Source organism: Zingiber officinale, chromosome 3A, assembly GCF_018446385.1.
Source record: "Zingiber officinale cultivar Zhangliang chromosome 3A, Zo_v1.1, whole genome shotgun sequence".
Lineage (NCBI taxonomy): Eukaryota > Viridiplantae > Streptophyta > Magnoliopsida > Zingiberales > Zingiberaceae > Zingiber > Zingiber officinale.
This window is the reverse complement of record NC_055990.1, coordinates 27,052,831-27,067,781: the sequence shown is the minus strand read 5'-3', so window position 1 is coordinate 27,067,781 and position 14,951 is coordinate 27,052,831.

The window sequence follows — 14,951 nt, the reverse complement described above, 5'->3', positions numbered from 1 at the left end:
TTTGAGGACTTGGCATCTACTCAGACAAGGAGTCTGGTTAAGACGTACATCTGGTATATTCAATCAAATCGAGAGGGCTCAATTCTGAATTGAACTAAGATGACTCAGAATTCCAATGAGCCAGTGTAGGATCGAAAAGAATTTAGATATCTTCACAATTGTATGATATTATCCACTTTCGGCCTAAGCCCTTATGATTTTCTTGGGCTCTACCCAAAAGACCTCATGCCAATGGAGATATTTTTTTTTCTTATAAACTCATGATTTTTCTCATATATTTTCAATGTGGACTATGTTTGCAATCTTGCAACCCCAATAATCCCCCCCTCAAACAAAGGACCACAGGGTCCTCCTCAAGTATCGAGTCACTTTTGACCTGCTTAGGGCATCCCCTCGAGCATCGAGTTACTCTTGACCTGCTTAGGGCCTCCCCTCAAGTTTCGGGTCACTCTTGACCTACTCAAGGCTTTCCCTACTTCATTCAAGGTTTCACCCACATGGTTCAATTTTGAATCATGACTTTGGTTCGTGCTTCTTCCGGTGGTTAGTCCAATGAAGAGTGACCTGACTCTGATACCAATTGTAGGATCGAAAAGAATTTAGATATCTCCACAATGGTATGATATTGTCCACTTTAGGCCTAAGCCCTCATGGTTTTACTCTTGGCTCTACCCAAAAGGCTTCATGCCAATGGAGATATTTTTTTCTTATAAACCTATGATTTTTCCCATGTGTTTTTAATATGGGACTATGTTTGCAACCTTGCAACCCCAACAGCCAAGGGGACTCGGGATTAGATCGAACGAAAGGTTTGATCAGCTAGACTACCTGGCCGATCCATGCGATTGTGCTAGCCTTGAGTGTTGCCCCCTCCTTGACTTTAAATGTCATATCAGCTAGCCTTCTTGACTTTGACTTTCGGGGACCTTATCTTATTCGTTGTATTACAAGTCTCCTCTTCAAGTCTAGTTGAAGGATGCTGCAAGTTCAACTAACTGGACATATGTGTCCTTTTGTGTTTCTCGTTTCCTAATCGGGTGCTCGATCTCAGAGTCACTCGGCTTGAGTTGACGTCATTCGCCCACTGCCATGCGTGTACCTCAAAATAGGGTATGCCACTCACCATTAATGACTAGTATGATGAGCATGCCTTTTGCTTTCCGTCTCCCATCCATAATAAATGTGGCCTGTATTTCTTCGCCACATGGCGCACGCTTGTGAAAAGAATATCTTAAACGACATGTTACTATTGAGATTTGATGTGATCTCTGATGGTTCAAATTCAACGTTCCTAATTAATCCTCTCCCTTTCACTCCTATGATCGAACGACTATAATGGGCCACCACTAAGGTTTTTAAAGTTTACAACCTTTGATGCAACTTCTATTGCTTTCTTACTCTTATATTCGTCTTCTTCTCCGTCTTCTTCAACTTCCCTCGTTGTTGTCGGTGATTATTTAGGTTTTATTTGATGTAGGAGGAAATCTAAATTAGATTTTTTTTTTAAGTAGTTATTCGTTAATTTTTAATTTTATCCTAAATCTTAGGAACCAAGTCTTAGTTAATTTATCCTAAATCTTAGGGAATAAGTCCAGCTAGTTAATTTTCTGTTTAGATTTTTTTTTAGGGTTTTGAGAGCTATATAAACCTATGCTTAGATGATGTTTATGACAAGTTCTTTTGATATTGAATCAAGTAGTTTCGCTTAATTCACGTTACGGCTACATCTCTTTTATTCTTCTATTCCCACTCTTGTTTTTTCGAGAAGTTTTTTTTTTAAACCTAGCTTGGGATACTTCTTATTTCATTATTTCTCTCTTATTTTCTCGTTAATTTCTCTAAAACATCACGTCCCAGAATAATCTATATTCTGATCGGCGTCAGTTGGTATAAGAGCTCATTAAGATCCAATGGAGGGTCATCGTGGACGTGGTCGTGGTCACAACAGGCAAGTTCCGAATGAGGAAGCCCATCACCGTGATCATAATATCCAGGATGTAATGATGATTGAGGATTTGCAAAAGCAAGTTGAGGAATTAACCCAATGTCTAGCAGCACGAGATTTTGAAGATCGTGAGATTTCTAATCATAACTCTGAGTCTACTTTTGAGAATCCATATCACCGTCGTACTATGTACCGGGAACACCGTAGTCGAGAGGAACGATATGAGGACTTTGGTTTCCGAGTTGATCTTCCTGATTTTTTTGGCATATACAAGCGGAAGGCTTTATTGATTGGCTCAACAAAGTAGAGAGGATTTTCAAGTACAAGGAAGTACCTGATCACGTCAAAGTAAAATTGGTCATTATCAAGTTCAAAGGTCGAGCCTCAGCATGGTGGGAGTAGCTTCAACGATCACAAGAGAGACAAGGTAAATCTAAAATCACTCAGTGGGAAAAATTGGAAAAACTTTTGAGAACCCACTTTCTTCCCTTTGGTTATGTGCAAACGTTGTTTCAACGACTCCATACATTGAGGCAAGGGGCTAGAACCGTTGACGACTATACGGAGTAATTCTATCAGCTTATTGCTAGGAACGATCTATCTGAAACCAAGGAGCAAACGACAACATGATATTTAGGGGGACTACAACAACCCTTACAAGATTCCTTGAGCCTTCACTCACTCTGGACTATTTCAGAGGCTTATCAGTGAGCTTTGACAGTTGAAAAATAGTTAAATTGTAGACCAACAAATAAAAGTGATCAAAACAATCGAGTTATTCACCCTCAGGAGTTGCGCCCTTCCCAGCAGCCACCACAAGGTAATTCTAAGACTTGTATCAAGTGTTTTCGATGTGGTGAACAGGGGCATCGAGCTGCAGATTGTAAAAGATCCCTAAATAAAAATAAAACAAAACTCTACTGGTTGAGGAAGACATGGAGAATGAATCCGAACAAATTGATAAGCCGATTTACGACGATGATATTGATGACGAGATTCTTTTTGGAGATGGTCATGAGACTCTCGTCGTACGCAAGAGCCTACTGGTCCCCAAGGAAGAATCAGAAGAGGATTGGATGAGAACTAGCATCTTTCACACAACTTGCACAGTTGCAGACAAAGTTTGCAAGATGATTATTAATAATGGAAGCTGTGAAAATATTGTATCTGAAGAAGCTGTTCAAAAGCTACAGTTGAAGATGGTTCGTCATCCAAAATCCTACAAGTTGTCATGGCTGAGCAAAGGGAGTGAGGTAACCGTAAATAGAAGGTGTCTTTTAACCTTTTCTATTGGCAACAAGTATTACGATCGAGCATGGTGTGATGTTATGTCAATGAATGCATGCCATGTATTATTGGGACGACCTTGGCAATATGATCGAAGCATCATCCACGATGAACGGAAGAACACCTACACCCTCATCATCAAAGGGAGGAATATCGTATTGGCTCCACGACAAGAAGGAACCCCTTCAAATTGGTAACCAATAACTCTACACTACTTTCTATGTCCAGATTTTTGAACGAGATGAAGCACGAAAACATGGTCTATGCTTTGCTTCCTTATAAAAGCGATGAAATAGACCTAGACTTGGATTTACCAGTTAAGGTGCAGCAACTTCTATCCAACTTTGCTAATTTAATGGTTGAAGACCTTCCTTTTGTTGGAGTGTATACTAAAAGCCTAAGCTTTGTAAACATTCATTATGAATAAAGAATCACATTTGGTCAAATTGTCTACATTTGTTTATAGTTGTTCATATAATTTATATTGTAGATAACATAGTATGTGGTGTCACATACAGAAGATGATGTTATCAGTACCTTATAAATTATAAACAGTAGCTCACGACTAAAATGGAAAGGAACAAACCATTAGAAGGTCGTAGTGTAATTAGGTATTAGTTTATCTTAACTATATAATTACACTAGTACACTCAGAGTGTATTGAGTAGGACCATTAGAGGTCGTTTCTTTTATACTGACTTTATAAAGGAACAAAGACCTCAGTTATTACGGAAGTGTGTGCTCTTAATCCTAATATAATAACAAACACATATGTTTGATATTTATTTCTTTAATTTACCAATGGGTGAGATTTAGTTTGATGAATCAATAAACCCGATAAGTTGGGAAATAGTATCACTTATAGTGTGTGTTGTTGATTATAGAAGGAAACTGTGTCCTAGAGATACTAGGTTGATAATGTCCCCAAGAGGAGCTCATAAGGATTGTCATGTTAAACCCTGCAGGTGGACTTAGTCCGACATGACGATAAGGTTGAGTGGTACTACTCTTGGACATAGATATTGATTAAATGAGTTGTCAGTAACTCACTTAATTAGTGGACATTCGATATCTTAAACACAGGGAGACTAACACACTCATAATAAGAAGGAGCCCAAAAATGTAATTTGGGATTGGTGCGGTAGTTCAATGATAGTTCTCTAGTGGAATGAATTATCATTGATAAAATTAAGTTGTGTGTTCGGGGCGAACACGGGATGCTTAATTTTATCGGGAGACCAAAACCAATTCCTCCTCTCGGTCCCTATCGTAGCCTCTTATTTATAAAGTTCTATACCCACCTATATCCACCTTCTATTCCCACCCAATAGGGACCGGCCAAGCTAGCTTGGAAACAAGCTAGGGCCGGCCTAGGTATGAATTTGGGTGGCAGGCCCTAGCTTGAACCCAAGCTAGCGGGGGCCGGCCAAATTAAATTAAAAAGGAATTTTAATTTTAATTTTTATTACGTGGAAGAAATAATTTATTAAAGAGAATTTAAATTAAAATATCTCTCTTATAAAAAATCTACAAAAGATTAAAGAAAGAGATTAGATCTCTTTCCTTATTTGTAGATTGGTGAGATATTTTATTTTCTCTTTAAAATTATTCACATGTTGATAAAATTAAAATTATAGAAATTTCCTTTTATCAACCATGAAGAGATTTTTAAAGAGAAATTTTATTTTTTAAAATTTCTGAAAACAAATTAGGAAGTTTTAATTGTTGATTGAAACTTGTCCAATTTGTTCTCCAATGATGTGGCCGGCCAATGTAGATTTAATTGAGAAATTTTATTTTATTTTTCTCAATTAAATCATGTCAAGGAAATTGAGGAAATTTTATTGTAATTAAATTTCATAATTTGCCTAGGCCAAGGAATATAAAAGAAGGGGTGAGGGTGCCTTCATGAGATACAACCTCTATTATTTTCTCTCCCTCTTTTCCTTGGTGTTGTGGCCGGCCATCATCTCTTCTCTTCTTCCTCTTTGTGGTGGCCGAAACTCTCTATTGCTTGGAGCTCTTGTGGAGGTCGGATACTACTTGGAGAAGAAGAAGAAGAAGGAGAGGAAGTTTGCATCTCTTAGAGCTTGGTTGGTGTTTTTTCTTCTTCCTTGGTGAAGCTTTCTTGTTTTGGCCGAACCTAGCTAGGAGGAGAAGAAGGTGCTCGGTGGTTTCTCATCTCGGAAGATCGTTGCCCACACAACGTCCGAGGTTAGAAGAGGAATACGGTAGAAGATCAAGAGGTTTTTCTACAAGGTATAACTAGTAATTTTTCTTTCCGCATCATGCTAGTTATTTATGGAAATAATACCAAATACAAGAAGCTTACGTTCTAGAATTTCGAATATGTTTTTCGATGTTGTGTTCTTTTGTATTTTCTTTTCCTTGTGATTTGATTGTTCTCTTTGGTTAACCTAAAGTTATTTTAGGAAATTAAATATTAGCTTTCTATAAAAGGTTTTGTCTAGTCAGTGGTGGTTGCTCCCATATCCAAGAAGGTCATGTGTCTCGCCACGTCAGTACTGGGAACCAATTATGGAAATTAATATTTAATGGAATTAATAACTTAAGGAGACTTGGGTCGAACGTGTTAAGTTCCGCAGGAGATCCAAGTCAAAACCTAAAAGAACAAATAGATTAAGTTTTGGATCAAACGTGTTAAGTTCTGCAGACGATCCAAAATTTAATTTAAAAGAACACATGGTAGCTAAGAAAAGGTTCAGACCTTTGTACAAAATTTTTGTACAGTGGAACCTATAGGTTTTCCGAGTAGCAACCAACAATTGGTATCAGAGCTAGGGTTTTGCCTCTGTGTATTTGGTATTTAGTTTAATTATGCACATGTCATACATAATTTAGGCAGGATAATAGTAAGATGTGCTAACTTTGTGGATGCAGGATCCAACTATTATGGCTTTTAGTTATTATGTGTGTGATTGGACCCTTGGACATGTCAAGGGCATTTATATGTGTGTGCATGATTGTATTAAAATACAGCAGGAGCTGTATTTAGATTTATTAGGATTTTATTTTTGATCTAGATACATGTACATTCCTTTTATGGAATATAGGATCAAAATGTAAAATTCTATTTATGTCGCGGATCGAATCTTGCAAAGCGTGGAACCTTCTAAGGACCAGAGGCGCAGCGGAACAAGGAGCAAGATGGATGCGACAGTTAGACCCGGTGGCGGTGGCCAAATATGGCAGCAGCTTGGGATGACAACACACGGAGGACAACTAGAGATAAAAGCCATAATAGTTGAAAATTAGATTTTCTATTTATTGCTTTTATATTGTGCTATGTGTGCATGTTAGTTTACAAGTTTAGTAGGCTAGTATAGTTAAAATTCCTCATTAATAAATAACTAAGTAGGAGAGGGATTTTTAAGTAAATCCCATGGTCTCCATTACTGGTTTGTAAGTGATGCAAACAATCTTGCGCGTTGGCTCTGAGTGCCTTCCTCCATAACGGATGAGCTTGTTTGCGGATCACTAGAACAGACTTCCATTTATGGATGACTATAGGAAGTTAATTAAGAGCGTGTGATCTTCCCCAACGGAAGGGGCATAATCTTATTAATGGACTTGTGTCAAGTAATGGTATACACTTAGACACATCTAATAGTATCCTCTACAACGGAGTCACTGCCATTATTTGTGTGACCAAATAATACCAACTATTAATTTTATTTGTCAAAAGTTAGGTTGACAAGATAATAAAATTAATGGGTTAAAACCCTTCTTTTTACAAATGTTGAATTTGTATACGTCCACACTAACGTGGCATACAAAATTCACGGTGTTATGAGGTGTTGGTTAATTTAAAATAGTATTGTTTGAGGAATCAATATTATTCTAAATTTAGAGTTCTGACCAAAAGTTATTTATGATTCTTAGGATGACTTTCAACCCACTGTCCATCATACTTCAACAAAACAGACTTACTGGACCTAATTACATAGATTGGAAAAGAAACCTGGACATTGTTCTGACTGCTGAAAGCTATAAATTTGTACTGACTGATGCACCCACTGGTGAATCTACCCAAGAGGAGATTGAATATCATAAGAGATGGGTAAAGGCAGATGAGATGGCGCGGTGTTACATTTTGGCTTCAATGTCAAATGTATTGCAACATCGGCATCAAGATTTACCAACGACTTATGATATTATGAACAATCTCAAGGAACTCTTTGGTCATCGGGATAGGGCTTCTAGACAAGAAGCTATGAGAAAGATAATGACAGCCACCATGCAAGAGGGTACTCCTGTGAGGATCATATCCTAAAGATGATGGCTTATCCGAACGAGATACTGATCCTTGGAGGAGAAATTGATGGGAAACCCAGATCGGTATGATCCTCCAACGCTACCTAGAAGTTTTGGGCAGTTCACTGAACTATAATATGAATAAAAGGATTTATTCATTAGGGAAACTACTGACAGAACTGCTGAAGGATTATTTCGTCACAATTCTCAAATTCACTATTCGAAAATGGTTCTACTTCTAAACCGAAAGGAAAGAAGAAGAAGAAACAAGTCGGCTCAAGAAAGAAAGTGAATAAATCTCGGAGTACGGATTTAAAGTGGAGTGAAGATTCCCAAGGGCAAGTGCTTCATCTGCAAGGAGTCAAGGCGGGATGTCCTCGTAGGAACCAAAACAAAGGTATATCTCATGCTCTAGTTGTTGAAACATGTTTAGCGGTGTTATCTACCAGCACCTGGTGTGTAGATACGGGAGCCACTGATCATGTCTGCAATTCCTTGCAAGGGTTCCAGGAAACCCGACAACTATCTGAAGGAGAAATTACCGTCTACATGGGCAATGCTACTAAGGTGGCAACTGTTGCAGTGGGAGACGTCTACTTATCTTTTAGTAGAAATAGAAATTTGGTTTTAAGAAATTGTCTTTATGTACCCAGTTTTAGAAAAAATTTAATTTCAGTTTCTAAACTGTTTTTAGATGAATATTCAGTTTCTTTCAGTAACAATGTAGTTATTAAAAGAAATAAAGTGATTATCTGTTCTGGTGCATTGGTTGGCAATTTGTATACTTTAAATCCAAATTCTTCCACAAAGCAAAACATGGAAATTTATAACTCATCTTCTAGTTCTAATAAGAGAAAAGAACCTTCGGAAATGAATCAAGCATATCTTTGGCATCTAAGGCTTGGTCATATTAACTTAAATAGGATTCAGAGGCTTATAGCCGATGGACTTTTGAGTTCATTAGAGTTGGAAAATTTTCCAACTTGTGAATCTTGCTTAGAAGGTAAAATGACCAAGAGGCCGTTCAAGGCCAAGGGGTATAGAGCCAAAGAAGTGTTAGAATTGGTTCACTCTGATTTGTGTGGTCCTATGTCTGTCCAGGCAAGAGGAGGTTTTGAATATTTTGTCTCTTTCATAGACGATTATTCAAGATACAGATATATTTACCTAATGTGCCGCAAGTCCGAGTGTTTTGATAAGTTCAAAGAATACAAGGCTGATGTGGAAAAACGATTAGGTAAAAGTATCAAGACACTACGATCTGATCGTGGTGGCGAATACCTCTTAGGAGAGTTTAGGAATTACTTATCAGAGGCTGGGATTCAATCCCAATTGTCTGCACCTGGAACACCCCAACAGAATGGTGTAGCAGAACGAAGGAATAGGACTCTTATGGAGATGGTTAGATCGATGATGAGTTATTCAGAATTACCAAATTCGTTTTGGGGATATGCTCTGGAAACAGCAGTGTATGTTTTGAACTTAGTACCTTCTAAATCAGTTTCTTCTACTCCCATGGAATTGTGGAATGAGCGAAAACCCAGTCTAAGACATATTCGGATTTGGGGTAGTCCAGCACATGTGCTGAAACCAGATGCTGATAAGTTAGAATCCCGTACAGAAGTTCGCGTGTTTGTAGGATATCCCAAAGGAATGAAAGGTGGTTTATTTTATAGTCCTAAAGACCCAGAAGGTCATTGTTAGCACCAATGCCCAGTTTTTAGAAGAAGACTATATAATGGATCACAAGCCCAGTAGCAAAGTAGTTTTAGAAGAACTTAGAGAGGACACGTCTACTTCAGTACCAACAGTACAAGATGAAGTACCACAAGAGACTGCAACACGTGTCACACATGATACACAACCACAGACAGTGCCTCGTCGTAGTGGGAGGGTTGTAAGGCAACCTGAAAGATTCATGTTTTTGGGAGAGTCTTCGGATTTGATCCCGGGTAAACATGAACCTGATCCCCGGACATATGACTGTTGATACAGTCTGACCTGGCTGTTGTTTTGATGTTGACACTGATTTAAGTTTGTATCAGATATTGATTAAACTCAGAATGATTACTGATCGAGGTTGATCAGTTGGGAGGGAAAGTCCTGGTGAGTGAAGCCAGGCAAGGGAAATCCAGATGGGTCAAGACATCTGGTGAAAAGTCCAAGCAGGGAGCTTGGCACGGGAAAAGTCCAAGTATGGTGACTTGGCACGGAATGGTCAGAGAGGGCTCGGTAGCTCGTTCTCTGGACCGGACGAAGTCGGAGAGGGCTCGGTAGCTCGTTCTCCGGACTAGGTCAGAGAGGGCTCGGTAGCTCGTTCTCTGGACCGGACGAAGTCGGAGAGGGCTCGGTAGCTCGTTCTCCGGACTAGGTCAGAGAGGGCTCGGTAGCTCGTTCTCCGGATTAGGTCAGAGAAGGACCTAAGTGGACATTACATGGCACATTGGATCGGTCGGTAGACCGATCCAGTATCTGCATGGATCGGTCGGCGGACCGATCCGAAGTTCCACGGATCGGTCGATCGATGACCGATCGGATGACACTCGAGCTGCGAGTGAAATCTGATCGGCGCATCGATCGAAAACACTCGATGCACATCTGTGAAACCGATCGGCCGGGAGACCGATCGGAGAAAAGCCCGAGAGAGAAGAGGTGGATCGGTGCGTGGACCGATCCACACTCAATCTGATCGGTCACTACGATCGATCAAATCCCAATCGATCGATCGATCGGTAACATTTGGATCGATCGGTGGACCGATCCTGATTTATTCGCTGTATCAACGATTCCTTCACTGCTTTTGATATATCTCTTTCATTTATGTGATGTAATCCTCTGTGCTGTTAGCTTTTAAGTTTGCAGGTTAACAGGTATCATTCCAAGCCTAATTTCAAATTAAGTTTATAAGAGGAATGCGACAAATGGTCTTTCTGCTGGTTTCAGCGGCGCATGGTGCATTTCAGGCATCAACGGATACTGCTGTGGTCTTTCTGCGATCTGCTTGACTCCTGGGGATTGGTTTGAGCTCAGAAGACGCCAGTGTTGACTGTGATATCATTGGTGTGAGTTCAGAGAACCAGAGAAGGAGGAAAAGGGATTGGCTGCAGCGCTGATTTGCGCAGTTTGGACCAGATCTGTGACAGCAGAGATCAGGTTTTGAGAGGCAGTAAAAACAGCGAGAGGGGAACAAGAACAACAACAAGAAAGCTTGAAAGAAAAGTGTGTGCTGTTGTGCGAAGTTCTTGAGCTCTCGGGTGAACTGCGATCTCTGTTTCTGCTACTGATCCTCGCGTGGTTGTAAGCATTTCAATTCTCCTTTGCCACCGAGTTTCTGTAAGTCTCGTGCTTTAACTTAGATCTTTCTTGAGACGTTGTGGGGAGGTTACTCCACCGAGAAGGAGGATTTGTAGCCGGAAGTTATCCGGGGTGCGATCTACCGAAGATCAAGGAGTCGTCCACCTTACGGACACGCCGAGGAGTAGGGGCAAGTTATCCCCGAACCTCGTAAATCCTAGTGTTAGTGTGCTTATGTTTTTCCTTTCTTTAGTTGTCTAATTCCGCTGTGCTAACAATTATCTGTGCAAAAGTTTTGGTTTAAGTTTTTCAAGGGGCTATTCACCCCCCTCTAGCCATCTAAGATCCCAACAAGTGGTATCAGAGCCTGGTGCTCTTCATTTCGGCTTAACAACCCAAAGAGCTAAACAATGGCCATGAAGGAGGGATTCAGCACCAACCGTCCACCCTATTTCGAGGGAGCAGATTTCCAATACTGGAAAAGCCGCATGGAGTATTACCTCAAGACCGATATCTCCATGTGGTTTTCCGTCAAGGAGGGTTTTACACCACCAAAAGATGAAGAAGGTAAGGAACTTGATTCGTCTAGATGGTCTACCGAACAACTACGCAAAGCACAAGCCGATGCCAAGACTATGGTCACCTTGCAATGTGGAATCGCCAAGGACCAACTCGTCAAGGTAGGTCCGTTCTCGAGTGCAAGAGACCTATGGAACAAACTCATCGAGCTCCAAGAGGGAACTCAAGATTCTCGGATTGCCAAGAGGGACCTATTCTTGAATCAGCTTCAAAATCTAACCATGAAGGACAGTGAAACGGTAAGTGAACTTCATGGGAGATTCAAGGAGATCATCAACGGTCTACACTCTGTGGACGAACGAGTGGAGAATCGCGATCTAGTAAGGTATGCTCTAAAAGCTTTTCCTAGGAATGCCTTGTGGTCATCTATGGTAGATGCCTACAAGGTATCCAAGGATCTTTCCATTGTTAAATTAGATAAATTTTTCTGTGAGATGGAACTTCATGAGCTTGCTAACAAAGGTCAAAAAGAGAAGGGTATTGCTTTGTTTGCAGGACCAAAGAGCAAGGATGGAAGAAGGAAGAAGGAAAAGAAGAAAGAAAAGGAGATTTCCTCATCCACCTCTTCCTCAGAATCCGATGATGAAAGTGGATCATCATCAAGTGAGATGGCGAATTTCGTAAGAAGAATCATGAGAAGGAGCAGGAGATACAAAGGAAAAGGTAAACCTAGTGAACAAAATATTGACAAAACTAATGTTACATGTTATGAGTGCAGCAAAAAGGGACACTATCGAAGTGAGTGTCCAAAACTTAAGAAGAAGGAGGAACGAGCCAAAAAGAAGGAGGAAAGAGCCAAGAAGAAGAAGGCTCTCAAGGCCACTTGGGATGAGTCCTCATCAAGCTCATCGGAGGAAGAAGAGAAGATGGAAAAGAGCACACGACAATTAGCACTCATGGCAAGGGAGGTTTCGGACTCCGGAAGTGAGCCGCGGCTTCATCATCGTCGGATGATGAAGAGGTAACCTCTTCTCATATAGAAAAGTGTTATAAGACTATCACTCATTTATCTACATTGCTTAAAAAGTCAAAAACAGAAAATAAATTGTTAAAAGAAGAAGTAAAAACCTTAAGGACCCTTAGGGAAGATGAGGTCGATGACCTACATCTAGAAGTCCTTGAGGATGAGAACAAGGCTTTAAAGGGTGAGGTTGAGAAACTCAAGAAAATGCTTGAGAAGTTCTCAACTAGCTCTAAGACTCTAGACATGATTCTAAATGCCCAAAGGGCAGTCTACAACAAGGCCGGACTAGGGTATCAACCTAAGGAGTCGAGTTTCATTTCTCTAATGTCTAGAACTCAAGATAGTAGATTACATGTTTCTAGGGCTCATGGAACTAGGAAAGGTATGACCAAGGCATGGGTTCCTAGGTCTTTCATTGTAGAAGCATTAGGTCCCAAGATTTGGGTACCTAAAACCTCTATCTTCCGTGTCTTGTAGGCATTGGTCGAGGGGGAGCATCTATCAACTTGGTTTGTTGATAGTGGATGCTCCAAGCACATGACCGGGGACAAATCACTGTTTACAACCATTCAAAACAAAAGTAGAGGTAATGTGTCTTTTGGTAATAATGGTAGCCTTAAGGTTGTAGGAGTTGGAGACATTCATATATCCGAATGTTTCCATATCAAGAATGTCCTTCTAGTCAAGGGGATGACTTTTAATCTCCTAAGTGTCAGTCAATTGTGTGATACGGGTTACACAATTGAATTTCATTCAAGTCAATGTTTGGTTAAACACATTGACACACTTGACACAGTACTAGTAGGCACAAGGGTTAATAATATTTATCAAGTATCGTTTAAAAGTGCTACTAATGCTTTGATTAAGTGTTTCATATCGAAAGAAGAAGAGTCTTGGCTATGGCATAGAAGGTTAGCACATGTAAACATGAAGAACATCCGAAAGTTGGCCAACCAAGGATTAGTGCGAGACTTACCCAGCATCAAGTACCACAAGACCAAACTATGTGATGCATGTCAAAAGGGTAAGCAAACAAAAGGTGTTCATAAAGGTAAAAGCACTGTAAGTACATCTACTGCTTTAGATTTATTGCACATGGACCTATTTGATTGCAGTAGTGTAGTATCATTGAATGGAAGTAGATATTGCTTGGTAATTGTTGATGATTTTACTAGATACACATGGACTTTCTTTTTGAAACATAAGGACCAAACTATAGATATTTTTATCTCTTTTTGTAGAAGAACTGAAAATGAAAAATCGACAACAATTAAAACCATTAGAAGTGATCATGGTGGGGAATTTCAAAATCATAGGTTTTTAGAGTTTTGTCAAGAAAAGGGATATAGGCATGAGTTCTCTACTCCAAGGACCCCACAGCAAAATGGGGTTGTGGAGAGAAAGAACCGAGTCCTACAAGAGGCTGCACGAAGCATGCTCAATGAGTACTCACTACCGAGCTACTTATGGGCTGAAGCTGTGAATACAGCTTGCTATGTGCAAAATCGAGTTTTAATACATAGGTTTTTAGGAAAGACTCCCCATGAACTTTGGTTTGGGAAACCACCTACAATTAAACATCTTAGGGTGTTTGGTTGTAAGGTGTTTATTTTGAACACCAAGGATCATCTTGGAAAATTTTCGGCCAAGGCTGATGAAGGGATACTGGTCGGGTACTCTCTTACTAGCAAAGCCTATCGAGTCTACAACAAGAGGACTAAATTGATTGAAGAGTCCTCTGATGTAGCCTTTGAAGAAATCCCTAACTTAAATGATCAACCAAGGGATGTAGGAGAAATTCAAGTTGAACTTAGAAATCTAAGTTTGAATGATCAAAATGAAGAACGAGTCGAAATTGACTCTGATGGTGACGAGCAAAGGCAACAAAGAACTCAATCTGATCCTTTGCCTGATATTGAGTCCTTGCCTGTGCCGAGTGAGACCACTCATGAGGCTCCACCAACACCAAGACAATCTAGGATAACCACTAGTCATCCCCAAGACCAAATTGTGGGAGATATCCAACAAGGGGTTAGGACTAGGTCATTCTTTAGAAATGAGTCTAATGAAGTCGCATTGATTTCAGAGATTGAACCAAGACTAGTTGATGAAGCATTGCACGATCCTGATTAGATCATAGCTATGCAAGACGAATTAGGTCAATTTGAAAGGAGCCAAGTGTGGGACTTGGTTCCTAGACCGAAAAAGACCACCATTATTGGAACTAAATGGATCTTCAAAAATAAGTTAAATCAAAAGGGAGAAGTTGTAAGAAACAAGGCAAGACTTGTAGCCAAGGGCTATAGTCAAGTCGAAGGTCTCGATTATGATGAGACTTATGCTCCCGTGGTACGATTAGAGTCCATTCGTTTGATGCTAGCTTTTGCTGCACATAGAGGTTTCAAACTCTATCAAATGGATGTTAAATCTGCCTTCTTAAATGGTTTTATTAAAGAAGAAGTCTATGTTGAACAACCACCGGGGTTTGTGAGTACCGAAGCTCCAAACCACGTATACAAGCTCAAGAAAGCTCTTTATGGGCTTAAACAAGTACCTCGAGCATGGTACGATAGGTTGTCAACTTACCTATTAGAAAAGGGCTTTGTG